This window comes from Pelophylax lessonae (assembly GCF_965119305.1).
Source record: "Pelophylax lessonae genome assembly, chromosome: 9".
Taxonomy (NCBI): domain Eukaryota; kingdom Metazoa; phylum Chordata; class Amphibia; order Anura; family Ranidae; genus Pelophylax; species Pelophylax lessonae.
In genome coordinates this window covers 141,848,727-141,861,404 of record NC_138776.1, presented here as the reverse complement: position 1 = coordinate 141,861,404, position 12,678 = coordinate 141,848,727, and positions in this window count along the sequence as shown.

The window sequence follows — 12,678 nt, the reverse complement described above, 5'->3', positions numbered from 1 at the left end:
AAGTTACTCCCCCATGACTTTCAATGAAGCTGTCTTACTCTCCTGGTAACATTCCCACAAGTTACATTATACTGTTCCCTTTAGCCTGTGCCTTATTCCTGAGAATTACTCTTGTTCCTTGTTTGCATTCTTTTCCTGTTGATCTGTTTTCCTGCCCTCTTGTCTTTTCTTCCCTTCTACTTTTTTTTTTTTTTTTTCATTTATCATTTGGTTTGCAGTGATCTCTTGATACAACAACATGTTTTCCCTGTTTATTTTAAATGACTGGTACCTTTATGCCACACTACATTAGATTGTCCTTTATATGTTGTATGAGATACCATTTATCATTCTGTTCTTGCTGCCTGTTCTCCTTCTGGGTCACAGTTTGAACCCATTAGGGGTGACTTAGAGGGTGGACGCGGGCGTGTTTTCTATTATTGCAATACCATTGATTTCCACTCTGTTCTACTTCGCCACTCTATTTTTGGACTCCATCTTCTCTACATTTTTGCTGTATCCTTTTTTTTTTTTTACACTTCTGTTGTATCTATTGTATGTTCATAATAACAATAATATACTTTGAACAAGAAAACTAGATTCTATGTATTGACTTGTATTTGTATATTAATAGCATTCATAGTCTGATGCTGCTCTGAAGAAGCCACTCCCGGCGAAACGGGTCAGCATTACAAATTTAGCGCGGACTGAAGCATGTTCTAATGTCTAAATAAAAGGAGCAAGCAAAAGACCAATTGTCAATACCTACCCACTCAGCGCTTATGGTAAAAGTAGTCCTGTGAATGCTGACAATACTAATACTGAGTTTACAGTTGCTGCTATATAGAGTATTGTGCATAAATAAAACAATAAGTCCTACATATACACTAGCAGCACTTGTGGGCTACTCTCCTTAAGCCCTATAATATATCAAAAAACGGTCAAACTATAGGTAATTATTGCATGTGAATGTGCAATCAAAACAAAGTAGTCCTTTCACATATATTACAATCCAATAAAGTCCCAATAGTGTATAGTGGAATCTTCCTTTAAAATTCTTGAAAGATAGATGGTGAAAGGACCCCTCCACCACACCTCCGTGAGACCCTTAGGTATTGCACACGTACCCTTAAGACTAAAGCCTGGCGCTTTGGATAGTTCAGAGGATTAGTCCACCTCAGTCTGCCTGCACACCTCGGTCCTGGATCCACCTTTGGATAGCCAGAGAATCTCCCATATCCATGGCCACCTGGTTTGGAAGTAAGTTTGGAATCACTGAAGTGCTTCAGTGATTCCAATGGCAATCAGCAGAGCCGGGACAAGGCCATCCAGCGCCCAGGGTGAAGACACCAAACTGTGCCCCCCCACAAGATGTAGGAGCATAATATTTTATCAAAATAAAAAAATTTAATAAAATTGAGCACTAATTGGCACACTTAGCCCTAAGCATACATTCCCTCTCCAAGCCAAATATTTCCACAAACAAAAATTCTCCATCCTCCCAGTACACATCTCTCCCTGCTGAAATCCCCCTCCCAGCACAAATCTTTCCCCCCATCCTCTCTAAACTCAAAGCTTCTCTCTTCCCAAATGTTCCCTGCTAGCACAACTATCCCTCCTCAAAAATGCACCGTTAGCACACATTCTCACCTCTCAAATTTCCTCTCCAAATCCCCCCTCCCCAGCACAAAATCTTCTCCTCTCCTCCCCCCCCCCCCAAATGTCCCCTCCTAGCAAAATACCCATCAATTTTCCTACTAACACAAATCCTCCTCCCCCCCCCCCCCAAATTACTCCTCCTAGCACAAATCCTACCCCCAAATTTTCCCTCTATCACAAGCACAAATACCCCCAATCATCCCTACTAGCATAAATTTTCTCCAGCCCAAAAATTCCCCATCACCTCTTCTAACACAACTCCACCCAAATATGCTCCTAGCACAAATCCTCTCCGCCACACCATCCCACCAGCAAAAATCCCCCCCCCCCTTCCCACAGCATAAATCCCCCCTCCTAGCACAAATCCTCTTCCCCCATCTCCCCAGCACATCCCTTACTCCTGGCACAAATTCCCCCCCCCGGCACAAATTTTCACCTCCTAGAACAAATCCCCCCCCCCCCCCCCATCAAAAATTTTCCCCTAGCACAAATACCCCCCATTACTCCGACTGGCACAACCCCCCCCCCCCCCCAAATACTCCTTTTAACAACCCCAAGACTTCCTGTTCTGGCACAAATCCATCCCCCCATCCCAATAATCTCTTCAAGGACAATCCCCAAATCCCCCAAATAGCCCCTCCTAGCACCCCCCCCCAATTCCCCTGCTAAAAGAAATCTTATATTGTCACCTCTCAAATTCCCCATCCCAGCACAACCCAACCCCACCCCCCCCCTCCATATCAATCCCACCTTGAAGTAACAATCTTCTCCCCCCCCCCCTCATTCCTCCTAATACAAATACTTTTTGGGGGATTGTCCTTGGGGGGGGGGGGGGGGGGAGGGGGGAGTAGAGGGAAGGGAGTAAGAGAATTTGTACTAGGAGGGGTGGGGAGAAGATGATTGTTTCTAGGTGGGATCAATATGGGAGGGGGGATTGTGCTGAGATGGGGAATTTGAGAGGTGACAGGATAAGATTTGTGTCCCCAGTGCAGTTCTCCCTTTCATCCAGCATCGCATGCAGACCTCAGATACAGCGTGGCACATCACTCTGTGATCCTCCTCTTCTGAGGCTCCTTCTCTTCATATGTCAGAGTGGAGGAGGAGCCTAACAGAAGCCGATTCCTAAAGCTTTGCATGGGCAGCTGGCGGGAGAGATGCGGCTGCAGAAGGGGAAGAAGATTGCGGCTCAGGAAGGACACTGGATGTCAGATCGGGACTATACAGAATTTGTTACCCGCCCGCTTTCTACATTGTTTGCTGGGAGGAGAGGGGATAACAAACTCTGTATAGTCCCGATCGGACATCCAGTGTCATTCCTGAGCCGCAATCTTCTCCCCTTCTGCTTCTGCAGCCGCATCTCTCCCGAGCTGTCCGTGCAAAGGTTTAGGAATTGTCTTCTCCAGGCTCCTCCCCGCTCAGACATTTTAAGGTAAAGAGAAGTCCAGATCTGACGACCGCTATGGTGACAGGAGTGTGAAGCCCGGCGAGAAGAGAGAGGGCACATCCCACTCTCTCCTGTCAACTTGCAGTATAGTCACTGAAACACTCCTGGCAGCGCCCCCTCCACCTCCCATGCTACAGACGCCCAGGGCAGCCTTCCCTCCCGCCCACCCCTTGTACCGGCCCTGGCAATCAGCACTCCTCCAGAGAATCTCCCATATCCATGGCCACCTGCTTTGGAAGGGGGTTTGGAATCACTTAAGCACTAGCAAAAAAAAGTGCTAGTGCTTCATTGATTCCAAACCAGGTGGCCATGGATATGGGAGATTCTCTGGCTATCCAAAGATGGATCCAGGACCGAGGTGTGCAGGCAGACTGAGGTGGACGAATCCTCTGAACTATCCAAAGTGCCAGGCTTTAGTCTTAAGGGTACGTGTGCAATACCTAAGACTCAGAGGTGTGGTGGAGGTGTCCTTTCACCATCTAGCTTTCAACAATTTTAAGGAAGATTCCACTATACACTATTGGGACTTTATTGGATTGTAATATATGTGAAAGGACTACAGTACTTTGTTTTGCTTGGTCATTCACATACAATAATTACCTATTGTTTGACCATTTTTTGATGTATTATAGGGCTTAAGGAGAGTAGCCCACAAGTGCTGCTAGTGTATATGTAGGACTTATTGTTTTTATTTATGCACCTGATTTTATGTTGTAATGTCTATTTTTATGTGAAAATTTTTTTCAATGCTGGGTTTTTTGTTTTTTTTTTTAATCTCTAGTTTGATGTATGAATAACATTTTTTTACTTTTTATATACATATGTTGGATTATCTAAAGCACTGCTAAAGTCCCATAATACACTGTTCTCAGTTTTCCATGCAAGGGATGTTGGTAATATGATCAATTGAATCACTGGCCCACTTCCCTACTTCCACAATTTTTGCAGGGTGGTTCAAACACCTATTTTTTTTTTTTTTTTTGGATGGAGCCCGTTTCTCAGTCATATATTTGTCTAATTTATTTGTATGTAGATCTTCTTTTTCTTATAAATTTTTGTTATCTAATATTATTCCCCCTATATATTGGAGGTTTTGTTTTCCGTGTGTGTGTGTGTGTATATAGGGCCACACGGCCCTGCTAGTATGGAGCATCGGGCAAACGGCTGGACATTTGTTATGGCCTACTCAGTGAGTGGTAATCTTCCTACCAGGAGGGTTTTCTGACCAAGATCTGAAATATCTGTAATGGATGCTAATAGGAACTTCATCAAACTTCAGAGATTGGTTGAGAGAAACTATATTGGCTTAGGAAATATTTTGAAAAATACGTTGGAACACAAAGTAGTACATTGGGGACTTGGGATTCAAATTTTTCCCAATATTAAGAGAGTTGATCCTTCCATTACATTAGCCTGGGAGAACAATCTTGTCCATTTACCATGATGCAGATTCCTATGGACTAATATGATCATGAGCTTAGGTATTTGGATATCCAGACTAACCACTTTAAGACTGGAAGGATTTGCCACTTTAATGACCAGGCCCTATTTTGCAATTCGGCACTGCGTTAATTTTAACGCACAATTGCACGATCGTGCGACGCTGTACCCAAATAAAATTGCCGCCTATTTTTCTCACAAATAGAGCTTTCTTTTGGTGGTATTTGATCACCTGTGCTGTTTTTTATTTTTATTTTTTTGGCACTATAAACAAAGCGACTGTTTTGGAAAAAAAAACAAACGATTTTTCTGCTATATAACATTCCCCCCCAAAAAAATGTGAAAAATCAAAATTTAACGTTTTAGGCCAATTTGTTTTCTGCTACATATTTTTTGGTAAAAAAAATCAAAATAAGCGTATTTTGATTTGCGCAAAAGTTATTGTGTCTACTAACTACCGGAAAGATTATATCATTTTTATTTTTTTTTTTGCTGGACTGCAACATTGCGGCGGACAGATTGGACCCCTAACTGACATTTTTTTTACACTTTTGGGGCTACCCACAGTGACATTACTACAGTAATCGGTGCTAAAAAAATATGCACTTATGACACTGGAAGGTAAGGGGTTAACCATGTGGGTGATCAAAGGGGTTAAATGTGTGCCTAGGGGGAGTGATTCTAACTATGGGAGGGTGTGGCTTGTGAAATGATCAGACATGTGATCCTATATAGGAGGATCACATGAGCTCTGATCATTTCAGGGCGAAGGGACAGTTGGCTATGTTTACAACAGCAGACCGTCCTGTCTCAGCGGGGAGCGATTGCGGGTGTCAGGCGGCAATCGGAGCCACCTGACATACGCATCGGCTTCCCCGCTAGCTCCTCCCAGGCAAATGACGTACCCATACGTGGTTTTGCCTGGGAGAGGTTAAGGAATGGCAGGATCAACACCTCAACATGGTATCATTTTCAAACTATCAGAATAAGGATCAAAAATTAAGAGAACATTGTACAAAATATGCCACAGATTTGATCTAAACCAAGGAAAAGAAATTCCTGAGTGGTAAAAGGGCACATGAAGGTCAATTTGCATATAAATGGTCCCATGATAATACTAGACTTTTTAGAAGTGGTCAAACTTTTGATTCCCCACATAACAAACATGATGGCAATTAATCTGTTTTGTCCTCAGTTTCATTTGCACCTTTAGGCCCAATCCATAGGGGTTCTGATAATGAGTCAAAAAAGAGGAAAATTAAGGAGATTTTCCCTTGTCAAATCAATTAAAGAAAACACAACTTTCGTTTAGAAACTAAATCTACCCGCATGAATTGCACACAGAATCCCACTACATCCCTTTCACTGTCCCAACTCAGGAGCACAGGGTAGTACTTCTCCCGCGCTGTCATCTTCTATGTAGCTTTCTGTAGCATCACTATCCTTTTCTAATATTTCAACCTCTCCAGAGCAGGGGGCTTTTGCCCCCGATCCTTCAGATACACGTACTGCACCTATTTTTCCCTAAACGTCTTTCAGGACAGCACCTTGAGAGATGGCTCCTCCCTCTCACCAACAGGAAGAACCCCATCCACCAGATTTTAAAAGGAGGCTTCTCCCACCATTCATCAGTTTTTGTTTCCTCCGGCCGAGGAACACCTGTTGCCAGTGATGACCACTTCTACAGCGTGTGGGGCAGGCACCAGTAAGGCCCAGGTAAGGGGTAACTGTGTATTACCTATCTACTATGAGGTTTCTCTCCTTCCTTTTTTTTTTTTTTTTTCACTATTCCCCCTGGTGGCTGGGGAACTGTTGTGGCACATGGGGCTTACCTTATGTCTTCCTGTGCACCTAGGTGGCCCTGAGGTTTAGGCTGACTCATTGGAAAGAATGTTGTGCTTTTTTTTTTTTTTTCCATGTCTTCCAGGCTAAAAGCTCTGAAACAATAGCTAAGAGGAAATGCTTCTCATGCAAGACAAAGTTGTCTGAACTTTGGAAAGACACTTTGCCAGGGATGTATTAATCCTTAGTAAAAGAAGCATCTTCAGCATGTGGCGATTTAATCGCATCTGTAAGGAATGAATTGGATGCTACCATCCAATCTTTCCGGTCATCCCTGCAGGATCCTGCCTTGAGTCAGCCTCACATTCTTCTCAGGGCTCCCAATTGGTTCCTTTGGTGGAAACAAATGGGTTCCTCCCACCGAAGGAAGTCATCCCCCCCCCCCCTCGCATTCCAAAGAGGAGGAAGCGGCGCAAAGTATGCCCTCTAAATATAAGCTGTCCTTAGATCAGGTAGACAGTCTCTTAAAGGCGGTTTTTAATTCACCCTGGGTTTCATTCTCATTCTCATTCTCATTCTCATCTCATTCTCATCCGTGTTTGGTCGGGGCGTGTGTAAATTTAATTTTTTTTTTTGGACTTTTTTTTTTTTTTTTCTTTTCGGCCGCAGTGGAAGTTTATTATGGGCCCGCGAGCGAAAGCTACGCCTTGGGTGCACGCTTGTGCCCCAGGCCCCGAATGGACAAATTTCTCACGGGCGGGTCGCACACCATCTCATCTCATCTCTGGTTGGGGAAATTGGACCCACCTAGAAAACGTGTTCTCCCGGGAGGGGTGGCTACGGGGGGCCGTGGGAGATCACAGGGATTGCTGCTTGCAGCTACATCCGCCGGCAATAATCGCACGTTAAAATCCAAAATGCTGATTGATTGTACACAAGTCGATCGATGGATCGACTTGAGTATAGCCAGCCTGCCCTGCCCGGCCCATGGATAGTTAAAATCTCATCTCATCCGTGGTTGGGGAAATTGGGCCCACCGAGCAAATGTGTTCTCCCGGGAGGGGTGGCTACGGGGTTCGTGGGAGACCACAGGGATTACTGCTTGCAGCTACATACGCCGGCAATAATCACACGTAAAAATCCAACATGCTGATTGATTGTACCCAAATCGATCAATGGATCGACTGAGTATAGCCAGCCTGCCCATAGATAGTTCTCATCTCTCAATGTTGTTTTGGGAATCCTTTATTGGGGTTGCTGGCTGCATGTGTATTGCAATTTGCCAGGTTCTGTTCTTGTTTCTAAACCCAAATGCATACTGAATGGCTTACTCTACCTTAAACCATTTTTGTCTTGCTCTGTATTTCCACAGCTTTTTTAGGTTGACTGTTCATGGTTTTAGATATTGGGGTGGGAGGGGGGGGGACTACATTCTCAGGAAAAAGGCAGGGCTTGCCACTGTGGATGTTTTGCTGCAAAATGCTATTTGCCTGGCTCTTGAACTACTGCTGCCCTTCGGAGCCTTGAGGCAGACTTCACTTAGGCCCTGTTCACTCCTGAGCTTATTTCAGCTCGTTAAACGCTAATCTCTGAAGTCTCAAAACGCACAACAAGCAAATTCATATTCATTTCAATGGCCTCTGTTCACATATGAGCGTTTTGTCTCCTGAAGCAACTCCTCCTGAAGCTCAAAGTACATGAGCTTCCTTTATGGCAGATTACATGCACTTTTATTAGATGTCAATGCCTGCCTCCAAACACCTGCACAAAACGCTTGGGGAAAAAAGCCCCAAAAAAATGCCTGAAAACGATACGCTCAGGTGTGAATGAAGCCTTATTGTCAGGATTGTTTTTCACCCTTTTTGAAAATGCGCTTTGCAAGAAAAGTAGAATTTTTGAATACAAGTTTAGCGCTTGTTTGTACCCTAAATTGTGAATGTACATATTTTTGCATTATATTGAAGGTGAACATGCAGTTTTTCTAATATTGTGCCGGACTGCAGCCATCACACACCTTCCCATTCAGACCCTCTCATCTTCCATTATCTTACCATAGTTGACGTGCAGATGTGGCAGTGGTTATTGCTTTCTGTGAAGCAAGGCTGTGTATGCATGACTCAAAGCGCAACTTTGCTGCTTATTTTCCATTTGAATACCTTTAAAACTTCTAATTCTTGATGATAATGCAATATCTTTTTTATTTTATTCTTATTTTTGTGTATATGAAATGGTTTGATGTGTGACAACAATGCTAGTTGCCTGGCTTTCATGCTGGTGTTCTTTAAATACAGGCAAGTATGCAGATTGTGGCTTTTGTCCAAGATATCCATACTTGACAAGGGGTAACTGACAGCAAGATCTAGGAAACCAGCATTTTCAGTAGGCCAGCAATACTAGATCTCACATTTCTCATAGGTTTATGGTAGCTATTTTGATATAAGCATTAGATTTCAGTGGGTATGATGCCATTGTTTTGTTTTTTTGTTTGTTTGTTTTTAGTTCCTGCAGTAACCAGGCTGAAAGCAATTCTGAATCTCTTTTGTGGCTCTGCAATGACAAATGGTAGGTTCCCATATAAACACTTAGGTTAAGTTCACATGTAGGCGTTTTTGGGGAGATTTTCTGCTCTAGGATCAGCTCAAAAAACGCCCAACAAGACAAATCCTATTCATTTCAATGGCCCCTGTTCATATCTGAGCGTTTTGACGTTTTTATCACAACGCTCAAAGTACATGAGCTTCTTTTTGGGCAGATTACAAGCATTTTTTTTTTTTTTTTTTCACTGGTCACTGGTCACTAGTCAACCTAAGAACACCTGTAAAACGCCTGAAATTGGCAACGCCAAGATGTGAACGTAGCCTTAGGGTGAGTTGTGAGCTTTTATCATAACGCCCGTTTGGGTTTAGCCACACATTTTTGGGGACCCAATGTTAAACTGCTAAATTAGTTTTATAAATGAGTATGAACTGTTATCATGACTCGTGGGCTTGGGTTTAGCCACCCATTGGTGGTTCCCAGGTTTTGGGGTCTGAGAGTGAAAGCTCTAGTTCAGTGTGAAATCTCTGGAGGAGACTGAGCTCCTAGGGTGTGGCACGACCCCCCCCCCCCCCCTCCTCCTTGCAATTTGGTATAGACACTGTTGCTTGCCCTGCCCTGTTATACCGCAAAACTTGGTTGGCTTCTTTCACATGTGCTTTCCCTGAAGGTTACCAGTTTATAAGGGTTCTTTCGGCAAAGGGGGTGGATGACAGTTCTAGTATTTCACTCTCTGATCCCTCTTGGGAAGTCTACAGAAAGCTTGAGTCCTGGGTCTCGCTCTCTTGAAGTAAAGGGTCTGCTGTTCTTAGATTTTTCCAAACTTTCTGTTCTGAGCTGTGATTGAAAAACTGGGGTGGCAGATGGTTTTCTTTGTAGCTGAGTACTTGAGGATTGGATCAATCCTCAAGTCCAGTCCTTGCTGGACTGGTCTGTTTGAAAGACTGAACTGTCTACTACAATTTTGGTGAGTTTCTAAAGTGCCCACAAAATGGTTTACAATTTCTATGTTTTTATGGGGTTCTCATGCCTAGATTTATTTTGTAGCTTCTGAGGTGCCCATCAAGGCTAAATTATGGCAACACTATGAACAGATGAAAAACTGGAGGTATGTATCAAATTTAATTTATAAAGGCTGTAATCTATGGGACAATTTTTAAGTGTAATGTGTTTTCATAGTGTGTGTTTAAAGGAGTTGTAAAGTCAGAAGTTTTTTTTTTTTTTTTTTTTTTTATCTTAATGCATTCTTTGCATTAAGATCAAAAACCTTCTGTATGTAGCAGCCTCCCCAGCACCCCCTAATACTTGTGGTCCTTCACTGTCCAGCGATGTCCACGAGGCCATTGGGCACTCTCCCTCCTGATTGGATGGGACACAGCTGTGGCGCAATTGGCTCCTACAGCTGGAAGTCAGGAGAGAGAGGGAGCAGGGCCAAAAGGCAGCTCCATGTACATGGGGACACTGAGCTGCAGCTTGGTTCGGATACCCCCCATAGCAAGCTGCTTGCTGTGGGGGCACTCAACGGGAGGAAGGAGCCAGGAGCAGCAAAGAGGGACCAGAGAAGAGGAGGATCTGTGCTGCTCTGTGCCAAACCAACTGCACAGAGGCGGTAAGTATAACATCTTTCTTGTGTTTAAAAAAAGAAAACAAAACACGAGACTTTACAATCAATTTAAGTATCATTTATTTAATTTTTTTTTCTCTTCCCATGATTAACACTACTAAAAAGCTGGTGTCTATCCTGAAGCACTTCCTCAATCTATTTGGGTTACAATAGACCAGTGTTTGCCAAACTGTGGCCTGGGCCGGATGTGATCCTTTGCTTGCCTTATCTGGGCTTTGAGGCATAATTCCTGCTACTGACACAAACAATGGGACAGTATTTGTTCCACTGACATGAACAGTGGGGCATAATGCCTTCCACTTACAAAAAACATGTAGCACTATTTCTCCCAATGACACCCAACTATTTCTCCCCCTAATACCTAAGGATCTGGCTTGGTCTACACTCAGTGGGCACATTCCGGCCCCCCAAAGCCTCAAAGACCATAAAATGGCCCTTTAAAAAGTTTGGAAACCCCTGTAGTAGACCTTTTTTTTGCTTGGGTAGGAAAGGTTGCTACAACTTTTTTAATTGATTTCACTGCAAAACACCACACTAATGTGCATACTGCTACAATAGCCAACTATGAAATCAGTCTTGGTAAAACTATCTATGTAGGAATAAAAATCATAGCAAAGTAATGCAGCCACCAATGGCATAAACTAGCCTTCTTGAAATTCAAATTTTCTTGCAAATGCTACTGTTTTAAAGATTCATTTTGACTTTCATCTGGTGTAAAGAAGCTCTTAAAGCAGGGCTTCACACATTTGCTTTGAATCTAGGAGCCAGCTAAAAAAGTTAGGTGCCAGTTTTTAAAACTATAGGAAATGAAATAAAATAAGTGCGCTCTACCATAAAGTACAAGGTAAAATATATAAATATAATTATATATGCATGTAATAAAAAAATATATATAGTGACCCATACACATGCAACTTGAAAACTGTATAAATACAAAACACACATGATGCCAAAAATTATTATTAAACAGTCTCTCAATCAAGTGTAGATCAAGGTGACTCCTTCACACAGGATCCCAGTGAAAAAGATGATCCAGACACTTCAGTGTAAAGACACCAGTGAAAGGAAATGAACAGACAGTAAGGTGTCTCCTTACCAGATCCACAATAAAACTGTGCAAAATTCAGCCAATAAAACAGTGATTCCTCCACCTTTTCGTATCACCACGTGTTATGAAAATATAGACGGCTTCTTACCAAATCAAACCCAGGAATGTTGTCCCAGATTTATTCCCACGGATCCCACACTAATAGGTTCAATCTACCTTAGGGTACCAAAATCCACGTTTGGGAGCTCAGCCCTCCCTCAATATCTGTCCCAGAAATGAAAGGAATGGCTCCTCTGCTGCCACTTCCAGCAATGTCTCTTTCAAAGTTTTTTAAACTAACAAAGCTTATGGGTTGAACATGTAATGCATTCCTGAAGGTGAGCTTTATCCTTTAACCCTTTTTAAAGCCAGCCAGTTTGTGTTTTTGCACAGGTTAAAATGTTTTAACGCCTGAAAATTACATACCCCCTCCCCCCCAAAAAAACATTATATATTTTCTGAAAGCCGACACCATAGATCAGTGGTTCTCAACTCCTGTCCTCAGGACCCACTAACAGGCCAGATTTTAAGTATTACCTTTGGGAGATGCAGACTAGAATACTGTAATCACTGAGCAGCAAATTATATCACCTGTGATGTATTTTAGTTATCTTGCAAACCTGGCCAGTTAGTGGGTCCTGAGGACAGGAGTTGAGAACCACTGCCATAGAGGGAAAAAAAAATAGTGGTAGTTCCAACTTTTTTTTTTTTTTTTTGTCTCGCGATATTACTGCAAAGGTCTAGGAAACACCATATCAGTAGAAAACACATTAAATGTTTATTTTAGAGGAAACAAAAAATGCAATAAATTACCCAATTGTTTTGGTAAACTATAAAAGCCGAGATTGCATTGAGTACAGTAAATGGATACCCAACATGTCAAACCTTAAATTTGCGTGTGACCGCGAAATGTCGAAACTTTTGTACCCTATATTTTCCCCAGGCCCTCTATAGATCATCAGTTTAGCGTTTCAAAAGAGGTCTGGTGTTAGAATTATTGCTCTTATTCTGGCGTGAACGGTGATATGTAATGTGTATTGCAATCAACATTTTCAGCCGTGTCATTTGGTTGGCAGCCTAAGCACCAGGATGCAATTTCTTTGGCCATGCTGACCTGGCGCCTGGGAT